Below are 11576 nucleotides of genomic sequence, written 5' to 3' on the forward strand. Positions count from 1 at the left end.
ATTATTCTGTATTCTCCTTCTATCTCTATTTCCTAATCTATTATTCCCAGATCCTTGGCACAAGAGCCAAACACAATGTTCCTGTTACTGACTTGACTTTTCTCTTTAAATGCTCATCAGACACTCAGTAGCATCTCAGAAGGCCCAATTCTTATCCCAGGAGAGAGACGCTGATTGGTTGAGTTCAAGTAATGACTTGTAATCTAATTGTCTGAGGTCAAGGAGGAGGCTGACATGCTCACTCAGCAGGGACTGTGGGCACTGACTCTTGCAGAGTCTGTGGGCAGGTTCTCAAAGAAGGAAGGGAGGAACTGAAGAGGAAGTGATTGACAGGAAATTATAAGAATCTCTAGTACAAAATCCATAGCTTGGACTAGAAGGGCAATGTTATTTGTATCTCAGATATGGGCTCGGCAAAAGTGTATTGAAGGAATAATTTTGTCTGTTACTCCAAGTGAAACCTTTTGTGTACTGTCATTGCACAAAAGAAGCTAACCTGAGTCTCCCTGGGAAGTTTTTCTGTGATTAAAAATAGCCAAGATATTCCTATATAAGAGCTGTAGCACCTTTACGATTTGAACATGATAAAACATACCCAATCCAAGAACCCCTAATTTTCTTTATTTTAGCATCTAAAAATGGATCCAACTCTGAGATCAGGATTTGTGCTTTTAATAGTTTTTCGTGAGAAAGGGGGAGAGGGTTGGAAGAAAACCAATAGCAATCCTGTTCTTCAGCTGACCTCTTCATGGATAGAGCTAAGATGATCTCTTGGGGAGACCATTCTGCTGAAAAGGTTGAGCCAGCCCGTTAACAAGTGGGGAGAGTGACACAGGGAATTCGAGCCTGAGAGATTTGTTGTGCCAGTCTTCTCTAATTTCAGTCTAGGCCACATAGATTCTGATTTCCCTTTAATCCTTTAGGAGGTACAACCTTTAAATAATAAAATGCAGGAGGTGGTATGGTATAAAATGGAATTTTTAATGTTTTCTACTCCCACACACTTGAGGAATACCACACATTCCTGTTACAAGTTCTCAGTACCTGACTCACAAGTCTAAATCGAAAGAACAGTGACCATTTAAATTTTTTCATAATTATTTGGTAACAAATCACAAACTGTAACTAACTAGAGGCTATTTGTGCTCTTTATTTCTCCCACTTTGAGTGAGTGTTCAGTGTGTATAGCTAGGAGATCTATGCCCCTAGAGAAATTGCTGATTTACAGAGGTGGGCCAGAGAGAGGACCTGAACTCTATCTAGTCTCAGATATACCACCACAAGCTGGGTGGCTCTGTGAAAGTCCTCCACCTTTTCTAAGTGGGCCTCATGTTTTCTTTCAAATAAAATTTTGAGATCAGAAATGGGCCTGTTTTCTTACAGAAGTTGCTGTGGGACTTCAGAAGGCATATACACATTTCAGGAGCACAAAGTGTACCTAGGCACATGTCTGATATCTATTCTAACTCACCTAATTCTAGACAAATTGTTACTATCATTTTCTTTATTAATAGTTGCCCTTTATAGAACATCTACTACACTCAAATATTGTTATATAATCTTTTATTTTTTTGAGATGAAGTCTAGATCTGTCGCCCAGGCTGGAGTACAGTGGCGTGATCTTGGCTCACTGCAACCTCCACCTGCCAGGTTCAAGCAATTCTCCTGCCTCAGCTCCTCCTGAGTAGCTGGGATTACAGGCATGCACCGCCATGCCTGGCTAATTTTCTTGTATTTTTAACAGATACAGGGTTTCACCATATTGACTAGGCTGGTCTCCAACTCCTGACCTTGTGACCCATCTGCCTTGGCCTCCCAAAGTGTTGGGATTACAGGCATGAGCCACTGCTCCTGGCCCTCTGTATGGTCTTTTATTAATTCCCTACACAGCTTTAGAGATTGATGTTTCTCTATGTTACAAAAAGAGAGTGAAATTTAGGGAAGGCTGAGTGTCCTATCCATGATCTAGAGAATTAAGTGGCAGGTCAAATCTAGGATTGCAACACAGGCTTATTTTATACTACAGTCGAGCTTCTTTATGACAGCGGGAGTATCATAAAGATAAAACTATCAAAGGAGCCGCTCTCATTATTTAAAGTTTATACTGAATACAATAAATTTATTATGTAAAATGAGGAGGAGGAAGAGGCAGCAGCATTTTATATTTCCAGAGCTCAAAGGAATCAAGAAGAGTTTTGTGGGTTTTCTTAATACTCTAACAATATAACAATTCCCTTTGTCTCTTTGTCATTTAGTTTAGTTTTCCAGAAAATTATTCCTTTGGGAGAAGGGAATGGAGTTTTTAAATCTACCCCATGGTTTTCCTTAACGAAGGTACAAATGCTGGGAAGAAGACCATGGAAGAAGGGAAGGGAAGGCAAAAGACCCCCGGGGAAAGTGAAAGCATCTTCCTGATCTTGACACACGGCAGGTGGCACAGTAGAAACACTGATGCAAAGGTTAGAATGGCTTTTACTTCCAGCTGTGTACCTGCTACCTCCTATCTAGCTCTTCGATTCTTCCTTAATAAAAAGGGACTCTGTGACCAGATGTTCCCTAAAATCCCTTCCCGCAAATTAATATTTTCAAAAAGAACATTATAACAAAGTGCTAATATGAATATGGACAAATTCTAAGCACTTAAGAATCTGTCTCTTCTACACCTTTTCACAACCTTTGACCGTGGCAGTCTGTGGCATAACCGAGCACACAGAGAGCTGAAGGTCAATAAGCAGATGATGTCCTCGGAGGGAGAAGAACAAGAGGGGCGGGGGAAGCTGACACATTCTCAGTGCTTTTTAGATTAAGAACATGAAGATAAGGTCAAACAATTCATGTGGCCATCTGCTAACCTGTAAGATCTTTAAAAGCAAAAGCCCTGCCTGTGTTGTACAGTAGCTTCAGCACCTAGAACGGGCCTCACATATAGTAAATGCTTAGTGAATATCAAAAAGAAAAATGAATGGATGAATGAGTGATTCTCAAACAGAAAAGGTAGTAAGGGGACTATTAACATATTTGCTTATATGCAGGTCAATGACACACCAAGAAAAGAAAACACAGGTGTGCTCTAGTGGTAGATAAGTAAACTAGGTCTGATCACAAAGACTATGCTAGTTTTCAGAATTGGTGGAAGGGAAAATGTGGACTCCGTTTAGCTCAGAACTAGCAAACAAGCAGTCTTCAAGATCAAAGATACTCTGTCTTTGTGTTACTTCAAAGACACAGAGAATGCAGCACCCTCATTGTTTAATGGTCAATGAAGTTCTCACAGAATGGGAATTCCAACAAGATAGAGAAGCTCAGAACCCAGAAACACCTGCCAGCTGTGAATGTCTGGAGAAAGAACCACATGAGCATTCGAAGACCCTTCTGTTTCTTATTAATTTTGGGACCTCACCTAGGCCAGCCAATTTGTGGAAGCAGATTTTTATTTATGAGATAAAGTCATTTCAAAACATAATGATTTAGTTTTTATATTCAAAGACACTTCACTAGCCTCAGTCCAGTTTCTTGTCTTTTTACCCTAAGGGTGTACTTTGACCTCAAATAGATTTTCAGTCTGCAGTGGGGAAATCTCTGGACTTCTCACCCAGAGAGGCAGAGAACTCAGGAAGAAGACAAGGGCTTACTTGGTTGTAAGGCTGCTGCATCTCTAGCAGCCTGTACATGCTTGGAACTAGCTGCTGTCTCACAATCTCTTTCTTTGAAAGAATGAAAGCTATAGGTATTGTGGGGGCCACTGGAGGGCTTAATAACAATCAATAACAAAAATTAAAGATGGGAAAACAAAAACAAGCACCACGGGAGACTTCTAAAAAAATCTTTGATTTCTCTGATATTTTGGTCTTCAAGGAAAGAGTTGATTTCCCCTGAAAAGCATGTGTAGAATTGTAAAGACAATGAATTGCACAGTAATGTAGCTCATCGCTCACGTGCTATCCTTGCTAGATTTCCTTCCACCAAGCTCCTTCTCCGAAACCAGGATGGGAGGATATGTGAAGAATGGAAATAACTTCTGATCTCTGAGGTCATCACCTGGGGTTGGACTGTGGTGTTTTGGCTCCTGGAACTCTTTTGAAATTAAGCTAGAAATGGATGACATGGCTTTTAACTTACCCTAAGGCCACACACAAAACAAACTTGATTATGATATTGTCTCTATTTTGTTTGTTTGTTTGTTTTAAAGACAAGATTTTTGCTTTGTCACCCAGGCTGGAGTGCAGTGGTGTGATTGATTATAGCTCACTGTCACCTCAAACTCCTGGGCTCTAGTGACCCTCCCACCTCAGTGTCCAGAAAAACTGGAACATGCAACCACAGCTATTTTTTTAATCTTTTGTGCAGATGGAGCCTTGCCCTGTTGCCCATTCTAGTCTCAAACTCCTGGCCTCAAGTGATCCTCCCATCTCAACCTTCCAAAGCTCTGGGATTGTAGGCATGAGCAACCTTGCCCAGTCTTATCTCTGATCTTTATTTTAACGATTTTGAGCTGTGTATGTTACTTCAAAGACACACAGAAAGAAGCATTCTCATTGTTTAAGTGCCAATGAATTTCTCACGGAATAGGAAATCTTTCAAGACAGAGAAGTCCAGAACCCCAGAAATACCTGCCACCTGTAAAGATCTGGGGGGAAACCACATAAGCACTCAAAGACCCTTCTGTTTGGCGATAATGCAAAAGCTGTGGAATAGCATGCCATCATGGAAATTATATTAGTTGCTCTTGGAGAATTTCAGCCTGAGAACTGAGATTTTTATTCATCTCCGTATCCTCAAGATTGCTGATTGTCAGCCTGACTCAGGAGAGTAGAAAAAACAATGGTGGAAAATGAAACAGAAAATATTAATGTGGTGCCAAAGTAAAGGTAATGGCAAAAAACATGATTACTTTTACACCAACCTAATAGATATGTCAATTCTCCCTCACATTGAATCACTCCAGTTAAAGTTTTTACAAGGTAGGTTTAGGGGGTGTTGCTCAAGACCATCCAAGAATCCCCATTCCTCGTGTGCATGGGTTGAGGCTCAAGCACAAAGGAGAAGAACACTGTTAAAGACAGATTGCTGCAGACACTTGTCAAAAACGGGAAGACAGATTTTGTTCAAGTGAGTACAGTAGAGGAGAGAGATTTCAGTATAGAGCTGAGCTCTGCTCCAAATTAAATAGACAAGGAAGACTTCATTTAAGACTATTGCAACTGGGGAGAGAGATGTAACTCAACTCTAAATACAGTAGGGGCAAGGGGGATTTATAGCCAATGGGCAGGGTGAGGAAGTGGATGAAAAATTTCAAAGAGGAGACTGGCTAGGTATAAAGGATCAGGGAGATGAGGAGCTTTACTGGATGTCAAGGGTGAGAGACTCACACTAAACAGAGCTTGACAGTCTAAGGACAAAGCCCACTGGAAAAGAGGGCTCAAAAGAACCTAAATAATGTTTGGTCAAGGAGCTAGTCCAGGAGCAATATGTGGTACCTCTACTATGATACAAAGATTATTGAAGCATTCACTCTCCCAACCACATCGTCGACAAACATGTACAAAGCACTTCTGCTGGGTTCTGGGATACAGTGAGGGAGCAAAGACAGGTATGATCCTTGCTCTCATGGAACTACATGGAGTTCTCATTGGCACTTACTGACCTACATAATTTCCAGTTTGCAGAAACTAGAAATTATGTAGTTCAACTGGAAATTATCAAGTTCAGTAAGTGCCGTGAGAGGGAAAGTACAGAAATGTTCAATAGGGGCACCCAACCCTGGTTTTGAGTTTTTTGTTGTTTTTTTTAAATAACTTCATAGATGATATTTGTCTAAGGTCTCAAAGATGGGTAGAACTTGGCAAGGCAGCAAGGTCAGAGAATAACATCATTAAGAACATGGCAGATTCAATAAACTGGGGGGAAAAAAAAGCGTGATATGACCGAAATGCAGCATGAAGCAAAGATGTGGGAGAGCTGTGAGAAATTAGGCTGGGAAACTGGATAGAGGCCAAATCAAAAGAAGCCTCGACAGCCACATTAAAAAGATATATATATACATACAACTTCTCCTCTACTTATGATGGGGTTACATCCCAATAAACCCATTGTAAAGTGAAAATATTATAATTTGAAAATGCATGAAATACACCTAACCTACCAAACATCATAGCTTAGCCTAGCCTACCTTAAATGTGCTCCAAACACTTCCATTAGCCCACAGTTGGGCAAAATCATCTAACACAAAGCCTATTTTATAACGAAGTGTTATATATCTCATGGAATGTATTGAATACTATACTGAAAATGAAAACAGAAGCCAGGCGTGGTAACTCGTGCCTGTAATCCCAGCACTTTGGAAGGCCGAGGTGGGCAAATTACCTGAGGTCAGGAGTTTGAGACCAGCCTGACCAACATGGTGAAACCCCATCTCCACTAAAAATACAAAATCAGCCAGGTGTGATGGCACATGCCTGTAATCCCAGCTACTTGGGATGCTGAGGCAGAATAATCACTTGAACCCAGGAGGCAGAGAATGCAGTGAGCCGAGATTGTGCCATTGCATTCCAGTCTGAATATATATATATGAAGCAGAATGATTGTATGGGTACTCAAAGTACAGTTTCTACTGAATACATATTGTTTTCACACTATTCTAAAGAAAAAAATCATAAGTTGAACCATCGTTAAGTCAAAGACCATCTGTATGTTTATTGCAGGACTTTTCAGACCCTTCTGTTAGTAGATATCTTAATTTGGGTCCCCCTAGAAGCATATTATTAAATAAGAATTAGAATATAATTAGTTTATATGGGACATTATATCAGTCAACTTCACCAGGAGAAGTGAAGCCAATCAATACAGGGTACATTAATGAGCTGATTTACCACTATGGGGACCTGGAGCTCAATCCCACTGGTGATCTCTGAGAGACAATGTAGAACACACCTCAGAGTTATCCCAACCAACAGGCAAGAAAGCTGTGGAATGTCCTGCCAACTACCATCCCTCATTTGTTGAAGTCTGCTTTCATAGGCATTGACTCTCAGGTACTTCCAGCTTGCTCTGTAGGTCACAGTGCATACTTCCTGAGTCAGTAGTAAAAGGAAACAAAAAAACAAAACAAGAAACTTGGGCAAAAGCCACATGAGCTTACACTATGCATAGTGTGAGGAGAATACAAGTAGAGCAAGAACAGCAACTCCTCCAATAGGTAACGTGATTTGTGAAGCTCCAAGAAGTAGATTAAGTTTGCGTTTTCCCAAAAATATTTGACCACAGAATCTTCTTTGTATAGAACATCCTGAAGGCTAGTTATGTTTCACATAATAAACTTTGAGGGCTCCTTCTACATCAGTAGTCAACACACTTTATATGTAAAGGACAAGATAGTAAATATTTTTGGACTTATGTGACATATGGTATCTGTCACAACTGCTCAACTGTTGTCACATTCCCCAAAATAGCCATAGACAATATGCAAATGGATTTCCATTGTGCTTCAGTAAAGCTTAATTTACAAAATTAGGTGACAGGCCAGATTTCACCCATCAGGTGTAGTTTGCTGACCCTTGGTCTGGCCATTCCTACAGCTCCATCCAGCTCTAGGATTCTAAGACGTGTGTGGTTGCCCTACACAGCAGAGAGGTCAGATTGACTGATCTTAGCACAGCCTTAACTCTCTTCTCTCACGTGGATTCACAGTAAATGTGCTTCAGAACGATGTACCTAACCACTACAGAACCCCATCCCAGCCAGCCCTCTGCCACTGCCTGTTCATTCCGTTTTGCTGAAAAAAAGCAAATGAGCCTAAATTTAATTAATCTGCTAGGGAAATAAAAATAGTGTTGCCTGAAGCTGCCTGATGCCAAGAATTTTCTGTGTCACAGGAAGAGAAAAATAAATAGTGGCTCAAAATAAACAAAGTTCTGCTCAGCCTAGGTTCCTAAAGAGATATAACGACTGGGGGAGGAGGAAAAGGGGTCAGAGAACAAAATCCAACTTCAGCTTCTTCATTTTCAAGCTTGAAGACATAAGGACAACAGTTCCTCCCGATACACCCATTTAGCCTACATTTATTAGCCACCTAGTGAATGCTGAACATTCGTTCCTTAAGTAAATAAAAATATATTGCATGCATAATTTTTGCCAGACACAGCGCTAGACAGGAATGGCTGCATAATTTATCGGGCCCTCAATTCTGCAAAACAAAACTTCAGGGCTTCTGTTCAGCAATTATGGTATTAGGAATTTGAAAATGATGACAGGAAAGTACTACACCAAGCCTGGGGCCCTTCTGAGTGCTGTGCAATCACACAGGCCACACACCCAAGAAGCTAACCCTGGCTAGATATTGGTGTAACAAAGATACATACGGGGTTACAAAGAAGACATCAGTCTTCACCCTGGAGAAGCTACTATCCAAGAAGGGAGAGAAGATTTGTGTAATAAGACTATCAGAGCTTCATATCTTCCTTTTCAAATTCTTCACCACATCAGATCCCAGTGAGCTTCTACATTCAACAGCCAGCACCTGCGTCTCTCTGTTGACATCTGGCCACAGGCTGCTGGAGCCACTTTGCCTGAGAGCTCAGAGAACTGGAAGTCCTTCACCATTGACTTGTGTGCAAGTCCATCTAGCCTGTTCCTTGCTCCTAGTTGGGTCAACCCTGAGGCCAGATGTGCACTGATCTCAAACCTTCTCTGCAGGATTAAGTCACACCCCAGCCTGGTTTTCTTCCCTTCCTATTTCCCTACTTTTCTACCAGTTCTTCCTGGGAACATTTTCTAATAGATTATTTCACATGCAAACTTTCATTTCAGAGTCTGCTTTTGAGGAATCCAATCAAAAACACACACATACAAATTATGGGGGAATGTTAATAGACTAAATGTCTGTGACTCCCAAAAATTCTTCTGTTGAAATCCTAACTTCCAATGTGATAGTATTAGAAGGTGGGGTTTTGGGAGGTGACTAGGTAATAACAGTGGAGACTTCATGAATGGAATTACTGCCCTTATTAGAAGAAGAGATGGTTTCTCTCAGTCCTGTGAATAGCCAAGGAGAAGTTGGCCATCTGCAAAGCTGGAAGAGTCTGCCCTCACTAGACACCAGATCTGAAGGCACCTTATTCTTGAGCTTCCCAGCCTCCAAAACTGTAAGAAATAAATGTTGTTTAGGTCACCCATCTGTGGTGGACTGTTATAGCAGCCCAAATTGACTACACCAAGGACTAAGGTACAAAATAAGAATGGGTGGAGATCCTGAGAAAGTACCAGGCCTATTCAGAGACGGGGAAAGGTTATTCCCCGTGAAAGCAGAGAGTAGCACAGGTGGGAGGAATCTTGGGTGAATCACTGTTTATGGTAGGTCTTGACTAACAAATATATTCATATAATGAATAAGGAATTGTGGAAGTGGGAGGAGACATTGTATTTATTCTGTTTATTTCCCCAGATCTTCTCTTTACTCTTTTCTACCCTGCTCTGTATCCAGGAAGGCCAGCCTGCATGGACTGCATCAACAGGCAACCTTGCTTTGGCTTCTGGTTGTATTAGGCCAATGACCTTGTAGATGATGAATGGTGGAAGAACATGAATATGTAATAGTTAGACGGATGGACGAAAGGAAGGATGGATTAGAAAAATCAGTGGCCTCTGAGTGTTACTATTAGGCGGCTTGACCTTGACTTTCTGGTATATATTTGGGTAGAATCATGTGTTCATTCTTCTATGATATTCCTCAGGTTCGTACTTTTTTTCTTTCCTTTCCTTCTTTTCTTCTTCCTTTCCTTTCCTTTCTTCCTTTTTTTGAGACAGGGTCTTACCTTGTTGCCCAGGCTGGAGTGCAGTGGCACCATCTCGGCTCACTGCAACCTCCACCTCAGGTTCAAGTGATTCTCCTGTCTCAGCCTCCCAAGTAGCTGGGACTAGAGGTGTACACCACCACACCCAGCTAATTTTTGTATCTTTAGTGGAGATGGGGTTTTACCACATTGGCCAGGCTGATCTCAAACTCTTCACCTCAGGTGATCAGCCTGCCTCAGCCTCACAAAATGCTGGGATTACAGGTGTGAGTCACCACACTCAGCCTCTCAGATTCTTATTTAGTTCTATGGCTGAGTTTTAGAAGTCTCATTTCATAGGATAATTAATAGAGTCATATTTCTTCTAACAAAGTTGGAATCTCTGAGCTGTTTGTGCTCTTGGCACAAAAGAGGATGCTGACAGGAGGATGCAGTGGCAGAAAAAAAATTATGAGAAGCCTTTTGCAAAGCAAACATCATTAGGAGGAGGGAATGATGAAGCTGAAATAAATGTTTCCTGTTGAAGTGTACTTTGTATTACAAGTCATGAAGGGGCTTGACTGGATAGCCCGTTGGTGACAAATAGCCTGCAATTCATTTGTTTCTCTCACTGGCTTCTGGCCAAATATGCTGCAAGATACACATAAATGTCATTTGACAGCACCTCTCAGCATGCTGAGGGAGGATGAGGCAGGGCTCTGCTCAAAGAAACACCTGGGTTTTTGGAACTGATTCTACTGCACATTACCCCAACTCTATATGCTATTATACTGATCAAGGTACCCACAAGACACAGGTAACACATTCAAGCATGCTAAGTGAGGAGACATAACAAGGGAACCACTTACAACATGAAGACAGGGTTTGAGAGAACCAGCAAGATATGATGAAGCACCTGGACCTAGCATGAAAGCAGCACAGAAGAAACCAGAGGTGAAAGAGGCAGAGAGAGTGGTTCACGGTGATGCTGTACAAGCATATGGCTCCAGTCTTGTTGGGGTAGAGCAATTCATCTAGATTCACCCTCTGCCTCTCAATTATGTAAGACAGTTTATCTTTTTTTTTTTTTTTTGGCTTGAGTAAGTTGAAACTAGTTTTTATCACTTGCAGTACTGCTCATCTGGGCTCCCTTTACCCTGAGTCCATCCCTACATGTAATCAATCACTTTGTGCAGTGTCATTTTTTTTGGTGGGGGATTAGTCTCCCCCACTAGGCTCAGAGTTCTCACTTTTCTCTTTACCCAGTGCCTGGTGCAAGTTTGTAAGTGCTTAACAAATACAGAAAGCAAGCAATACAAGGATCAGAGTTCCAAGACAAGGTAGTTCAGTATTTCTAGTTTCTTAATAAGGTAATAAGGAAGATTACGATGATAATGATGGTAGTGGTGATGGTTATGGTAATAATGGTGATGATGATAATTAACCATTTATTTAGCATTGCACCTCTAAGGGTTTACAAACATTAGATCATCGGAACCACCACCTCAAGTAGCATGTTAATCCATGCTTCTCATCAGGAAGCAGAGGCTCAGAGATTTAAGGCAATTCATCCAAAGTCATACAGCTAGAAGTGGCAGTCACAGGATACTCACTCCAAAGTCCTTGCTTTTATGCATCATGTGAACTGCCCCCAAGCCTTTCTTTCTACTTCTTCATTTTCCAGAGTGAAACCCCCTATCTTGACATACCATTCTTGACTCTGCCTTTGTTTGAACTCTATTGGAGCAAGGAAATAGGGCTAAATATTTTCCTGTCACACCTCTTTATGCTAGGCCTGGCCCCTGATGT

The sequence above is a fragment of the Callithrix jacchus genome, chromosome 15 (assembly GCF_049354715.1).
Source record: "Callithrix jacchus isolate 240 chromosome 15, calJac240_pri, whole genome shotgun sequence".
Classification (NCBI taxonomy): domain Eukaryota; kingdom Metazoa; phylum Chordata; class Mammalia; order Primates; family Cebidae; genus Callithrix; species Callithrix jacchus.